Source organism: Schistocerca cancellata, chromosome 10 (genome assembly GCF_023864275.1).
Source record: "Schistocerca cancellata isolate TAMUIC-IGC-003103 chromosome 10, iqSchCanc2.1, whole genome shotgun sequence".
Lineage (NCBI taxonomy): Eukaryota > Metazoa > Arthropoda > Insecta > Orthoptera > Acrididae > Schistocerca > Schistocerca cancellata.
This window is the reverse complement of record NC_064635.1, coordinates 159,175,559-159,192,158: the sequence shown is the minus strand read 5'-3', so window position 1 is coordinate 159,192,158 and position 16,600 is coordinate 159,175,559.

Below are 16,600 nucleotides of genomic sequence, written 5' to 3'. Positions count from 1 at the left end.
GACACCCTTTATATCAAGACAGATAACACCTATATAGGTCAACTCTTAATACAGTGGTTATAACTACTTTCTTTGAAAATCGATCAGCGTTAGAGAATTGTGATTTTAGTGTTGAAGTGTAGAACTGAAATATAGTTCCAACATTTATTGACATAAGCAGTCTTCCATAGGGTCAAACAACATCATTTTAATTCCTGATAGTGTACCGTTCTTAACACCTGCAGTATCATCTGTTAATGAAAAAAAATGGTTCAAATGGCTCTGAGCACTATGGGACTTAACATCTATGGTCATCAGTCCCCTAGAACTTAGAACTACTTAAACCTAACTAACCTAAGGACAGCACACCACACCCAGTCATCACGAGGCAGAGAAAATCCCAGACCTCGCCGGGAATCGAACCCGGTAACCTCTGTTAATGGATGCTTTGTGATGTGCTAATAGCATTCCAGAGGCAACACACTGCTAAGATAGTAGTAGTTAGATGTTGCATGGTAGATTGTGTGAAAAAATATATTACTCCATTACCACACATACCAGTTATGATTAGCCACATACGCTGATTTATACACTGAAGAGCCAAAGAAACTGGTATAGGCATGCGTTTTAAAATACAGAGATATGCAAACAGGCACAATACGGTGCTGCGGTAGACAACGCCTATATAAGACAACAAGCGCCTATCGTAGTTGTTAGATCGGTTACTGCTGCTAAAATGGCAGGTTACCAAGATTGAAGTGGGTTGAACGCTGTGTTATAGTCGGCGCACCTGCTATGGGTCACAGCGTCTCCAAGGTAGCGAAGAAGTGGAGATATTTCTGTACGACCATTTCACGAGTATACCGTGAATATCAGGAATCCAGCAAAACACCAAATCTCGGACTTTGTTCGGGCTGGAAAAAGGATCCTGCAAGAACGGGACCAATGACGACTGAAGAGAATCATTCAACAATTGCTGCAGATTTCAATGGCTGGGCCATCAACAAGTGTCAGCGAGCGAACCATACAACGAAACGTCATCGATATGGGCTTTTGGAGCCGAAGGCCCACTCGTGTGCGCTTGATCACGGCGTGACACAAAGGTTTACGCCTCACTTGCGTCCGTCAAGACCGACATTGGACTGTTGATGACTGGAAACATGTTTCCTGGTCTGACGTATCTCGTTCCAAATTGTATCGAGAAAATGGACGTGTACAGGTATGGAGACAACCAGGTGAATTCATGGAACCTGCATGTCTGCAGGGGACTGTTCAAGCTTGTGGAGGCTTGGGGCGTGTGCAGTTGGAGAGATATTGGACGCCTGATGGATCTAGATAGGACTCTGACAGGTGACACCTACGTAAACATCCTATCTGATCACCTGCATCCATTCATGCCCATATTGTATTCCGACGGACTTGGGCAACTCCAGCAGGACAATGAGACACAAAGGTTTACGCCTCACTTGCGTCCGTCAAGACCGACATTGGACTGTTGATGACTGGAAACATGTTTCCTGGTCTGACGTATCTCGTTCCAAATTGTATCGAGAAAATGGACGTGTACAGGTATGGAGACAACCAGGTGAATTCATGGAACCTGCATGTCTGCAGGGGACTGTTCAAGATTTGCTACAGAGTGGCTCCAGGAACACTCTTATCAATTTAGGCACTTCCGCTTGCTACGAAAATCCCCAGACATTAACATTATTGAGCACATTTGGGATGCCTTGCAACGTGCTGTTCAGAAGAAATCTTCACCCCTTTGTGCTCTTGCGGAATTATGGAAAGCCCTGAAGAATTCATGGTATCAGTTCCAACCAGCACTGCTTCAGACATTAGTCGAGTCGATACCACGTCATTTTGCGGTACTTCTGCATGCTCGAGGGGCCCTAGACGATATTAGGCAGGTGTTCCAGTTTCTTTGGCTCTTCAGTGTATATGCAATTGTAAGCATAGTGGATGAAGTCCCTTTAACAGATTTCCTGCGTCTTCTGTTTTCCGCTAATAAAATGCGGTACTAATGTGATATATAACAATACACGCTATTTTACGTTATACACTACTGGACATTAAAATTGCTACACAACGAAGATGACGTCCTACAGACGCGAAATTTAACCCACAGGAAGAAGATGCTGTGATATGCAAATGATTAGCTTTTCAGAGCATTCAAACCAGGTTGGCGCCGGTGGCGACACCTACAACGTGCTGACATGAGGAAAGTTTCCAACCGATTTCTCATACACAATCAGCAGTTGACCGGCGTTGCCGTGAAACGTTGCCGTGGTGCCTCGTGTAAGGAGGAGAAATGCGTACCATCACGTTTCAGACTTTGATAAAGGTCGGATTGTAGCTTATCGCGATTGCGGTTTATCGTATCGCGACATTGCTGCTCGCGTTGGTCGAGATCCAGTGACTGTTAGCCGAATATGGAATCGGTGGGTTCAGGAGGGTAGTACGGAACGCCGTGCTGGATCCCAACGGACTCTTATCACTAGCAGTCGAGATGACAGGCATCTTATCCGCATGGCTGTAACGGATCGTGCAGCCACGTCTGTCCCTCAGTCAACAGATGGGGACGTTTGCAAGACAACACCCATCTTCACGAACAGTTCGACGACGTTTGCAGCAGCATGGACTATCAGCTAGGAGACCGTGGCTGCGGCTACCCTTGACGCTGCATCACAGACATGAGCGCCTGCGATGGTGTACTCAACGACGAACCTGGGTGCACGAATGGCAAAACAAAATTATTTTCGGATGAATCCAGGTTCTGTTTACAGCATCATGATGGTCGCATCCGTGTTTGGCAACATCGCGGTGAACGCCCATTGGAAGCGTGTATTCGTCATCGCTATACTGGCGTATCACCCGGCGTGATGGTATGGGTTGCCATTGGTTACACGTCTCGGTCACCTCTTGTTCGCATTGACAGCACTTTGAACGTTACATTTCAGATGTGTTACGACCCGTGGCTGTACCCTTCATTCGATCCCTGCGACAGCCTACATCTCAGCAGGATAATGCACGACCGCATGTTGCATGTCCCGTATGGGGCTTTCTGGATACAGCGGGCCCTGGCCAGCACATTATCCAGATCTCTCACCAACTGAAATCGTCTGGTCAATGGTGGCCGAGCAACTGGCTCGTCACAATACGCCTGTCACTACTCTTGATGAACTGTGGTATCGTGTTGAAGCTGCATGGTCAGCTGTACCTTTACACTCCATCCAAGCTCTGTTTGACTCAATGCCCCGGCGTATCAAGAGCGTTATTACGGCCAGAGGTAGTTGCTCTGGGTACTGATTTCTCAGGATCTAAGCACCCAAATTGCATGAAAATGTAACCACATGTCAGTTCTAGTGTAATATCTTTGTCCAATGAATACCCGTTTATCATCTGCATTTCTTCTTGGTGTAGCAATTTTAATGGCCAGTAGTGTACTTCGGACATGGAAAGTACGGAAGATATGTAGACATTTTGGATATTCTGCAGGATCTACATTGCATTAGAGATACAGTCACAAATACTACATTATAGTTATCAGAAAATGGTGTATAATTATTTATGTCCAAAGGATGTATCTGTTCTTTGTTAAAGTGAGGTATCCACATTCTATATTGAGACAAGTAATACCTCGACAGGTCAACTCTTCAATTCTTAATACCATCTTAACACATCCTACGAAAACACTGACTTGTGCTACAGTTCAGTATCGTCTGTTGCAAAGTATGTTTTGTAATGTTGGAAGTGGCATCACAGGCAGCTTGTACATTCTGCTAAGCTGTATCAGGGTGCACTGCATGGAAAAATATTCTATTCAGTTAACACCTGTGACAAAGCAATTACAGTTCGTTGCCCTCAGATGTCATGTTACGGTGACGTATAGAAACACTTAGAAGAAAGCGGTATTATTCAGGAAGTATTCGCAATTTGCAACAGAAGCTAGGAAGCTTTAATATGAGTACTTTAAGAATAGGATGGAGATGACATCACATATATATACTCTAATAGAAGAAAAACGATGAAGCTTTCTAAATTGCATGGGTCGCATGAACTGTGTAAACACCTGCTGTCAAATAAGATTATGCAAAAATACAGTACGAATATGTCGTCACGTAAGGGAGCGTAGGCGTGGATTAGGTAGAGGAAAGCTTTTCTAGGGATCCAACGGTAGACTTCATCAGGCAGTCAATGATTCTTGTGTGGGTCGCAATCATCGAAAACTTGGGACTTAGATTAGGGTTTTAAACACGTTTCAGCCGTCAAATTTCCAACCTTATTTTATTTGACGAACAGTTTCAGCGTTACACTACGCCATCTTCAGGCCCCTGGTCAACGTGTAGGAAGAATCTACCTCGTTTCTGTTTTAAAACAGTGGCCAGCAATACTGGTATTTGTAGATTGTGATTACGGTGGAAAGGTGTTTGATTTGACACCATTCACAGTAATTGTCCAGACAGACCTACAGCATAATTAAGACACGAAGGAAATATTATACTTAGGTGGTAGTAAGTACTGATTTGCATCAAATGGGAAAAACTAAAAATTTTGTGCCAGACGGATTCGAACATGGGTCTTGTGCCCACTAGTCTGAGAGAAATGTTAGTCATGTGTGAGAGAAGTGCTTTTTGACAAAACACAACAGCTGATGAAATCGAATGATGTGATTTATTGTGGCTGACCTGTCAAGTAGTGACATCAATGTAAATGATTCAGTGGTGGAAGCCCTGTGACACTGCTAGGGTTGTGTTATGTTGGAATACACTATTTGGTAAATTTAGAAAACTGAACTAGGATCTTAAAACCATTATGCAGCCATCGTTATATATTTGACGTAGCTATGATAAACAGTAAAGGAGATTAAGACATGCACAGAGACTTATACAATCATTCTATAGCAATTAACTGCAGAAGACTGACGATTTGTGCACATAGTGTATGTAAATAAATATAACATATTACGTACAAATAGGTGAAGAGGTCCATTACTGTTTGGTACGCTACTGGTAATAAGGCATTCGACTCAGTAACTGTCGTATAATACCTAAGAGTAAGAGTGAAAGTAGAATGAATACCTAATACAATTTGTAGGCTAATCAGAAGCCATATACTTTTAAATGTGATATGTGTATCGACTGGAAGAAACATCCAATGTTAACATCCCCAAGTAAGTGTGGATACTTTTGTCCCAATACCAAATTGCATAATGTGGATCACACAGCACACTGTCAGGCAACAAATGGGAAGGGGGGGGGGGGGAGGGAGGGGTGGCGCGTTCGCGCTTTTACAGTGTCCACATGAGGAGACATACATTCTAGTCGAAATCTGATATCATCTGCACACTATATAAACGCAGTATAATTAAAGGTACAACAGCGAAGTTTAATTGATCATTGCTATGGAGAACTATTAGTATACCCTTCCCAATATTCTCGCCATTAAAAAAATATATCTTGCATAACGATAAAAATGGAAAATTATGGGTGTGTACCCTCTGTCTTTCCCACCGACTGTATTTCCCACTATCCACCCCAGCTTCTACCTCTCATCTCCACGGCTTTCCTGTCTAACAGGCCTTCCTACCCACCTTCCCCTCAACCATTTGGGATATACTCTCTGCTCCAGCAATACCTCTCACCCTAGTGCAGGTCCTCGAGATTGTAAGTGAAAACTCAATGCCTCGGAGTATTTACCAGAAGAATTTTATCTACCTGCGACATATTTTTAAAATGCATATTTTCCGTTGTTTTTAACTGTCTGTCTTTGATTTTTAATTCAAAATACACAGATCAAAAAAAGTTTTGCATCTGTTCGGTTCCGATACTTCCTGAACCTGTACAGAAAATTGGAATAAAGATCAACGTAAGTCATTTCCGCCATTTTTATTGCTCGTGAAAATCATTCATTGCTTTTTGAACCACCACACAGCGAGATCTTCAGAGGTGGTGGTCCAGATTGCTGTACACAGTGGTACCTCTAATACCCAGTAGCACGTCCTCTTGCATTGATGCATGCCTGTATTTGTCATGGCATACCATCCACAAGTTATGAAGGCACTATTGGTCCACATTGTCCCACTCCTCAACGGCGATTCAGCGTAGATCCCTCAGAGTCGTTGGTGGGTCACGTCATCCATAAACAGCCCTTTTCAATCTATCCCAGGCATGTCCGATATGGTTCATGTTTGGAGAACATGCTGGCCACTCTAGTCGAGCGAAGTCGTTATCCCGAAGGAAGTCATTCACAAGATGTGCACCAAGCGGCGCGAATTGTCGTCCATGAAGACGAATGCCTCGCCAATATGCTGCCGATGCGGTTGCACTATCGGTCGGAGGATGGCATTCACGTATCGTACAGCCGTTACGGCGCCTTCCATGACCACCAGCGGCATATGTCAGCCCCACGTAATGCCACCCCAAAACAGTAGGGAACCTCCACCTTGCTGCACTCGCTGGACAGTGTGTCTAAGGCGTTCAGACTAACCGGTTTGCTTCCAAACACGTCTCCGACGACTGTCTGGTCGAAGGCATATGCGACACTTATCGGTGGAGAGAACGTGATGCAAATCCTGAGCGGTCCATTCGGCATGTTGTCGGGCCCATCTGTACCACGCTGCTTGGTGTCGTGGTTGCAAAGATGGACCTCGTCATGCACGTCGGGAGTGAAGTCGCGCATAATGCAGCCTACAGCGCACAGTTTGAGTCGTAACACGACGTCCTGTGGCTGCACGAAAAGCATTATTCAAGACGATGGCGTTGCTGACAGGATTCCTCCGAGCCATAATCCATAAGTAGCGGTCATTCACTGCAGTAGTAGCCCTTGGGCGGCCTGAGCGACATATGTCATCAGTTCCTGTCTCTCTGTATGTCCTCCATGTCCGAAAAACATCACTTTGGTTAACTCCGAGACGCCTGGACACTTCCCTTGCTGAGAGCGATCGAACCGCGGTACTGACCGTCTAGGAATGGTTGACCAACAGACAACAACAGCCGTGTAGCTTCTTCCTGGTGGAATGACTGGAACTGATCAGCTGTCGGAGCGCCTCCGTCTAATAGGCGCTGCTCATGCATGGTTGTTTACATTTTTTGGCGGGTTTAGTGACACCTCTGAACGAAGGGACTGTGTCTGTTATGCAGTATCCACAGTCAACGTCTATCTTCAGGAGTTCTGGGCACCTGGCTCATGGAAAATTGTTTTTGATGTGTGTAGAAAACAGTTCCAAATTTTGTTTGTACATCTCATTGCAATTTCTTTTTATTTGCCTGGCTCAAGAGCAGTGAATTTCACCGTTCACAGCCCACCCCTAACACATATGGGGCGACGGGGATGTAAAACAATAAAACAAGCACGTCAACACAGTGCAGTGTTTGCGCTTGATACCTACGATTAGATCTTTGCTGTAATTGAACTGTTTGGTAACGATCCTGCGTCTTACCCAGTTATTGTCTCCGGTTGCATCTTGGATTTGTCTCTCCTCTGCTCTTGACGTTGTAGTCATCATTGTGGCGATTGCTTGCGCCTCATTGTCATAAGGTTGTTTGTCCTTGTCCTGGTCAGTTGTCCGTCATCTGTCAGTTGTGTTTCGTTTCCCGTTCTGTACGGACTGGGCTACTCTTCCGGAGGTGGTTCTTCCCCTCTGGCGGCTCCCTCCATTTGTGTGTTTACCGACGTGCGCACTGATATCCAGTTCCCACAGATATAGCTTCTGCGACGAGGAAAAAGGCAGTTATTTAGTAGCATGGGCGCTCAATTGGTTGGCTTGCTGGCGCAACAGCAGCAGTTAATACAACAGCAGCAGCAGCCCATGTTAGATTTCTTACAAAAATCGCTTCAGATTCAGCCGGACAAGCTCAGAGCACACGAGGCCCAGTTCCAACGGCCATCAGCGCCTCCTGCTACTGACGCTTTCATTCATGCTCCGGTGTTCCCACCTTTCTGTGACGCTAAAAAGGACTGGGATACATACTTACATAATCTGAAACAACGTTTCTTGGCCTTTCAAATCACTGGTAATTCATGTCAGCGATCTTTGTTTTTCTCTTGGGCTCACCGGACACATTCTCTCTGCCAGACCATGCTGCGCTCTCGTTTCCGTATATTTGCGTTCTGTTGACTAATTACTATTCCCAGTGATGCCACGTTAAGCAACAGGGAAAGTCATACCGATGTTGGTTCACTACTTGCAAGGTCTCGGCCGAAAATGCGATTTCACTTTGCGTCAATAGCGGCTGCAAGGCATCGTGTAAGTACTGTCGATATTTCTAAAAATATCGGAAATAGGATTTATTGATATTTAAATGTTATTGTAGGCCCTCAAAGTACCGAATAAAGTATCCATATGTCGACAGATAGAAATCGACACACTGTCCTATAGAAATATCGGCTGTACATAGTAAATACAGGGTGACAGTTATTGAACTATATGAAATAAAATCGTCATAACTTATGAACGGTTTGCCTTAGGACTTTCAAACTGTACGGTCATGGGGTATGATGAGAATTAGTATGCGCATGAATGGTTTAGTTTACCGATGAAGGCGACTTTCATTTGGATGGGTTCGTCAATAAGCAAAATTGGCGCATCTGGGGGAGTGAGAAGTTGCATCACCCTCAGCGGGTGACTGTGTTCCGTACAGTGTCCAGTCACAGAATAATCTGTGCGACATACCATGACGGTATGGTGACTACCGCGCGGTGCGAGAAGGTATCCGACGATGATTTCATCCCCATTATCCCAAGGGAACCTGATTTCGACAAGTTGTGGTTCATGCATGACGGAGTTCGACCCCATCGAAGCAGGAGAGTGCTTGATGTCCTGGAGGAGCACTCTGGGGACCGCATTCTGGCTCTGGGTACCCGACTAGCATAAGCTCTGATTGGCCGCCATATTCTCCAGACCAGAACCAGTGCGACTCCTTTTTGTGGGATTATTTTAAAGATAAAGTATACGGTAATAATCCGAAAACCATTGCTGATCTGAAAACAGTCATCTAGGAGGTCATCAGCATCGATGTTCCGACACTTCAGCGGGGCCTGCAGAATTTCGCTACTCATTTGCGCTAGATCATCGCCAATGATGGCATATCGAACTTGTCATAACCTAAATCCGATTGTCTGTAGTGACGTTTACATGTTGGATAAAGTTTGTGAACGTTGTAGAGTGTAACTTATTTGTTCAAATGGTTCAAATGGCTCTGAGCACTATGGGACTTAACATCTATGGTCATCAGTCCCCTAGAACGTAGAACTACTTAAACCTAACTAACCTAAGGACATCACAGAACACCCAGTCATCACGAGGCAGAGAAAATCCCTGACCCCGCCGGGAATGTAACTAATATACGTTTTATTTCAATAATTGTCACGCCGGCCGTGATGGCCGAGCGCTTCTAGGCGCCTCAGTCTGGAATCGCGCGACCGCTACGGTCGTAGGTTCGAATCCTGCCTCGGGCATGTATGTGTGTGATGTCCATAGGTTAGTTAGGTTTAAGTAGGTCTAAAGGGGACTGATGACCTCAGATGTTAAGTCCCATAGTGCTCAGAGCCATTTGAACCATTTTTGAATAATCGTCACCCTGTATGCTGCCAGTTTTAGAGCTGTATATGTAAATATTGATTTATTATTAGATATTCTCCACATCAACAAGCTAGCAGCATGCTTATCCAAGAACTGAAAGGAAAACGATGCACGTTCACGCATGGCACTAACCACTTTGCTAACAATAGTAACTGCTCTTAAGAGTGCGCAATAAAAGGTATCCGATGGCTCCTTTTTTTTTCTGCGAACTCTAGCTAGCTAGGAGTTGTGTCAAAACTGCGTGGTGAAGTTAAACGTTGCAGTTTCTGTTGGTAGTACCGAGTGCCGATTGCGTCAGCATTTCTGCTCAAAATTGTTTTTTAACGCAACTGGTGTGCTATTTCTTCGCATCGGAAATCTTTTCTTCCATTCACATATCATTCAAATATCGAAATTGCGATATTTTTTAACACCCCTACTTCGTATGCAGATTCCTTGATTGTGATATGGAGGTCCGGGTTGCACCAGATACGGAGGCCCGCACTACGGCGAAGAAGCTGGATACCCCTCATTGGAGGACATTCTGTGCAACGCACACTTTTCGGAATCGGACAGGCAGAAAATGAACTATTAATGACGAGGCCACAAGTCAGGCCAGTTCACACACCACCACATGCTCCACTCTGGCGGCAGAGTCGCAGGACAGCTCCCAGACAGCGCCGTTGTAATTCGTCCTCGCCTGAGCCTCCGGCCACGCCCTGTCTCAGACCATGAGGGCCACTCCTTTTGTGATCACAGCGCTTTTCCACTTACTGCCAGCCACATTGTCCATATCGTTGGTGGGGGTCCTGCCCACTTTGTGGCAAAGAAGGGCATCTTCATTCAGTGTGTCGCAGCCATATGATCCGCTCCCATTCTGCCCCACAAGAACGCCAGGACAAATGGGTTCAAATGGCTCTGAGCACTATGGGACTTAACTTGTGAGGTCATCCGTCCCCTAGAACTTAGAACTTCTTAAAGGGCTCCGGAACGCCCTATACTTGCAATGTTAAAATAACGCTTATAAATTACATCTTTCCTCACAAAGTATTTAAGGTAGGAATTTGAACTTTTTACAGATTATTTATTGGAATATGGGCTACAACTTAACACAGGGATTTCACAAAATTTTAGTTCAGTTATTAAAGATGTTTTTTTTCAATTGTAATGAAAATTCACAACATTTTTTTGCAATTTTTTATTTATATATTCAAAAATATACAGTTTTTTGGAAAAAGGCTGTGTTAAATTATGCAGAAGGTACTGTGTAACATTTACTGAAAGTTTGAAACAAATATGTTTGGAAGATCCTTAGAAAACATGTAATTAGTATGAGAAAATAAAAGTTTTGGGAATCGAGCGACAAAGGTTGGATTAACTTTTTAGTGCATTCCAGGTCCATAGGATGGATTCTCTTCATCCTCTGCAAACTCCTCCTCCAGCTTCCTCTTGTTCCTCCTGTTTACTCTTGCTTGTATTTCTAGACTCTTTACAGCCCTGTCTGCAGCCCGAAGGCGTTCCTTGTCTAAAGCAAGCATCGCTCGTACCATATTTCTAAATACCTTGCACCTTACAATGTTGCCATCATTGAAAGTCGCAACAGCAACTTTACTTTTACTCATGATTATACTTCAACAAAACAGAGACTCAAGAAACAGAATTAATTACGAATATTTTCGAGATAACGACAGAGTAAATAAACATGAAACAATCGACAATCACACCAGCGATATATATTGAACCATCACAGGTTAGCCACAACACATATTTTATCTCACATCACTAAAATGTACCTGATGAACACGGACGTTAATAATAACACCATTTGACAGCAGTTTAACAGCGCCACAGTGGGTCACGCCCATGTAGAACACATTTCAACAAAAATTTAAAAATAGTTGTAGTCTTCGGAATTGAATACATTATATATCTATTAAAGGGTAATAGTCTGCAGATTCAGAAAACGCAAAAAAGTAAAAATTGAACTTTTCATGATTTTGAGCCTTTGCGGAGCCCCTTAAACCCAACTAACCTAAGGACATCACACACATCCATGCCAGAGGCAGGATTCGAACCTACGACCGTAGCGGTCGCGCGGTTCCAGACTGTAGCTCCTAGAACCGCTCGGCCACTCGGGCCGGCAATGTCAGGGCACTGCACATGCTTGCAGTCTATGGGTGCACTGGACGACCTTTCCACAAGGAAGTTTCTGCATTTATGACGAGTATGTCCATTTTCAGGCTGACAGCGGGGCCACCATTTATCTGAATGACCTGGGCTCGCATGAGTTGTCTCCTCCATCACGACGTTTGGTGGTGTATAGCGATAGTTCTCTCTCCCATCATCGGCAGTTCTTGGCCACAGTAGCCTACAAACATGTTACACGTCTCATTATTTTTTCGTTGTCGACTCTCCCCGCTCCCCCCAATTGGATACTATACCATTTTTGGCATCGACACCTTTACACTTTTGAGTTTTCTATGATTGATGAAGTCAAAATTGTAACCACTGCAGTCCTTTTCAGGGACTAGACGATCAAGTATTCAATGAACTGTGGATGAAGCCCGACCAACAGTCATTACATGCTCTGATCAAAAACGATAATGCATTGAGAATTACTAGTTTCTAGATCTGCCAATACAGTTTAAAAAGGGCGACTGATAGCTGAAATCTGTTATTTACTAGACGATCTTTGCTTGGCGTTAGCATCATTATTGAAACCGCATTTGGGGTGTGCCACAGATTTTCAGACGCATGTCAGCCTCCAGCCTGACGCCATGCCTCATTTTTACTATGCCACGCCTATTCCAGTGGGCTTGCATATAGTGGTAAAGCAGGAGCTGGATCGTCTCTAGGCTTCTGGAGCTTAAGAACCTGTAAAATCTACCGTATTGGCCACCCCTCATCATACTCAAGAAGCCCAATGGTTCTCTTCGATTATCTGGGGATTTCAATACTACCATCAATTGAATCTTATCTTACATCCCTGACAGAGGACCTCCTTAACGAACTTGCTGGTTGTGAGCAGTACTCAGAGATCTACCTTGCTGATTCTTACCAATAGATGCGTTTAGATAAGGAATCTCAGAATGTTATCTTCAACATGCCCTTTGGATAATTTAAGTACAGTGACTCCGGTTTCGCATTGCCTAGGCTCCAGTAGTTATTCAACACCGATGTAGATCATTCCAGTTTATGTGAATTATCTGGATGACCACATTGTTACGAGACCCTCCCCTCAGGGGCATTCGCAAAATCTGCTAATCCCCTTCACTATCCTGTAGGACACAGGACTTCATTGTCGTGAAAACTGTCGATTTTTCAACGAGAAGTAATTTGAGGTATTGGCTCACCAAAGACAAAATCAGGCCTACTAATTGGAATGTCGCCGCCATCGAGTTTCTTTCCCATCGAAATTCAGGTGTTTTTTGGTAAAGTCAACTATTACTCCAATTTTCTTCCCCTGGCAGCCCACGTTTTGCTAACCTTCAATCGTTGGCATAAGAAAGGAGTGCCCTATGACTGGACCCATGCCTGTGACCCGGCTTTTAACCAATTAAAAACCAATACTGAAATCCGCCCATTGTCTCATGCTTTCTTTTCTGCCAGACATCTATTGGCTGTGGTGGCTGACACATCTTCCTATGGCGTTGGTGTGGTTCTGGTGCACAGGAATGAGGATGGCTCCAACAGCCAATTGCTTATGCTTCCAAGATGTTGACCGCTGTACAATGCAGCTACTCACAGACCGAAAAGTAGGCACTGGTGGTAGTGTTTGCCATTAAAAAAAAGTCAAGTCTACCTCTCTGGGGCAAAGTTGTCTCTCATTACAGATCACAATCCGTTGGTTATGTTGTTCAGGCCTCATTCAAACCTCCCAAAATGAATGGCTCCATGATTACAGCACTAGGCACTGATCCTGAGAGCTTGCAATCATACCATCTACTTTAAGCCGTGGTCTAGTGTTAGCGTCTTTGATTCATAATCAAAACGTTTTCGGTACCGGGTTCGATCCCCACCACTGCCTAAATTTTGATTAATAATCAGCATTGGCGGCCGAAGACTTTCGGCATAAGAAGTCAGTCTCATTCTGCCAACGGCCTTGTCAAAGAGGGCGGAGGAGCGGATAGAGGTCCAGGGCACTCTCTTGTCCTAGGGGTGGGAAATTGCCCCTAAAGGCGGAAGAATCAGCAATGATCAACGACATGAGGATGCAGAAGGCAATGGAAACCACTGCATTAAAGACACGTAACGTGTATCCACAGGACATGTGGCCTGTAATTGAAGAAGTGTCATGATGATCTCTCCATTGGCAAAAAATTCCGGAATAGTCCCCCATTCGGATCTCCGGGAGGGGACTGCCAAGGGGGAGGTTACCATGAGAAAAAGATTGAATAATCAACGAAAGGATAACGTTCTACGAGTCGGGGCGTGGAATGTCAGAAGCTTGAACGTGGTAGGGAAACTAGAAAATCTGAAAAGGGAAATGCAAAGGCTCAATCTAGATATAGTAGGGGTCAGTGAAGTGAAGTGGAAGGAAGACAAGGATTTCTGGTCAGACGAGTATCGGGTAATATCAACAGTAGCAGAAAATGGTATAACAGGTGTAGGATTCGTTATGAATAGGAAGGTAGGGCAGAGGGTGTGTTACTGTGAACAGTTCAGTGACCGGGTTGTTCTAATCAGAATCGACAGCAGACCAACACCGACAACGATAGTTCAGGTATACATGCCGACGTCGCAAGCTGAAGATGAACAGATAGAGAAAGTGTATGAGGATATTGAAAGGGTAATGCAGTATGTAAAGGGGGACGAAAATCTAATAGTCATGGGCGACTGGAATGCAGTTGTAGGGGAAGGAGTAGAAGAAAAGGTTACAGGAGAATATGGGCTTGGGACAACGAATGAAAGAGGAGAAAGACTAATTGAGTTCTGTAACAAGTTTCAGCTAGTAATAGCGAATACCCTGTTCAAGAATCACAAGAGGAGGAGGTATACTTGGAAAAGGCCGGAAGATACGGGAAGATTTCAATTAGATTACATCATGGTCAGACAGAGATTCCGAAATCAGATACTGGATTGTAAGGCGTGCCCAGGAGCAGATATAGACTCAGATCACAATATAGTAGTCATGAAGAGTAGGCTGAAGTTCAAGACATTAGTCAGGAAGAATCAATACGCAAAGAAGTGGGATACGGAAGTACTAAGGAATGACGAGATACGTTTGAAGTTCTCTAACGCTATAGATACAGCAATAAGGAATAGCGCAGTAGGCAGTACAGTTGAAGAGGAATGGACATCTCTAAAAACGGCCATCACAGAAGTTGGGAAGGAAACATAGGTACAAAGAAGGTAGCTGCGAAGAAACCATGGGTAACAGAAGAAATACTTCAGTTGATTGATGAAAGGAGGAAGTACAAACATGTTCCGGGAAAATCAGGAATACAGAAATACAAGTCGCTGAGGAGTGAAATAAATAGGAAGTGCAGGGAAGCTAAGACGAAATGGCTGCAGGAAAAATGTGAAGACATCGAAAAAGATATGATTGTCGGAAGGACAGTCACAGCATACAGGAAAGTCAAACAACCTTTGGTGACATTAAAAGCAACGGTGGTAACATTAAGAGTGCAACGGGAATTCCACTGTTAAATGCAGAGGAGAGAGCAGATAGGTGGAAAGAATACATTTAAAGCCTCTATGAGGGTGAAGATTTGTCTGATGTGATAGAAGAAGAAACAGGAGTCGTTTTAGAAGAGATAGGGGATCCAGTATTACAATCGGAATTTAAAAGAGCTTTGGAGGACTTACGGTCAAATAAGGCAGAAGGGATAGATAACATTCCATCAGAATTTCTAAAATCATTGGGGGAAGTGGCAACAAAACGACTATTCACGTTGGTGTGTAGAATATATGAGTCTGGCGATATACCATCTGACTTTCGGAAAAGCATCATCCACTCAATTCCGAAGACGGCAAGAGCTGACAAGTGCGAGAATTATCGCACAATCAGCTTAACAGCTCATGCATCGAAGCTGCTTACAAGAATAATATACAGAAGAATGGAAAAGAAAATTGAGAATGCGCTAGGTGACGATCAGTTTGGCATTAGGAAAAGTAAAGGGACGAGAGAGGCAATTCTGACGTTACGGCTAATAAAGGAAGCAAGGCTAAAGAAAAATCAAGACACTTTCATAGGATTTGTCGACCTGGAAAAAGCGTTCGACAATATAAAATGGTGCAAGCTGTTCGAGATTCTGAAAAAAGTAGGGGTAAGCTATAGGGAGAGACGGGTCATATACAATATGTACAACAACCAAGAGGGAATAATAAGAGTGGACGATCAAGAACGAAGTGCTCGTATTAAGAACGGTGTAAGACAAGGCTGTAGCCTTTCGCCCCTATTCTTCAATCTGTACATCGAGGAAGCAATGGTGGAAATAAAAGAAAGGTTCTGGAGTGGAATTAAAATACAAGGTGAAAGGATATCAATGATACGATTCGCTGATGACATTGCTATCCTGAGTGAAAGTGACGAAGAATTAAATGATCTGCTGAACGGAATGAACAGTCTAATGAGTACACAGTATGGTTTGAGAGTAAATCGGAGAAAGACGAAGGTAATGAGAAGTAGTAGAAATGAGAACAGTGAGAAACTTAACATCAGGATTGATGGTCACGAAGTCAATGAAGTTAAGGAATTCTGCTACCTAGGCAGTAAAATAACCAATGACGGACGGAGCAAGGAGGACATCAAAAGCAGACTCGCTATGGCAAAAAAGGCATTTCTGGCCAAGAGAAGTCTATCAATATCAAATATCGGCCTTAATTTGAGGAAGAAATTTCTGAGGATGTACGTCTGGAGTACAGCATTGTATGGTAGTGAAACATGTACTTTGAGAAAACCGGAACAGAAGAGAATCGAAGCATTTGAGATGTGGTGTTATCGACGAATGTTGAAAATTAGGTGGACTGATAAGGTAAGGAATGAGGAGGTTCTACGCAGAATCGGAGAGGAAAGGAATATGTGGAAAACACTGATAAGGAGAAGGGACAGGATGA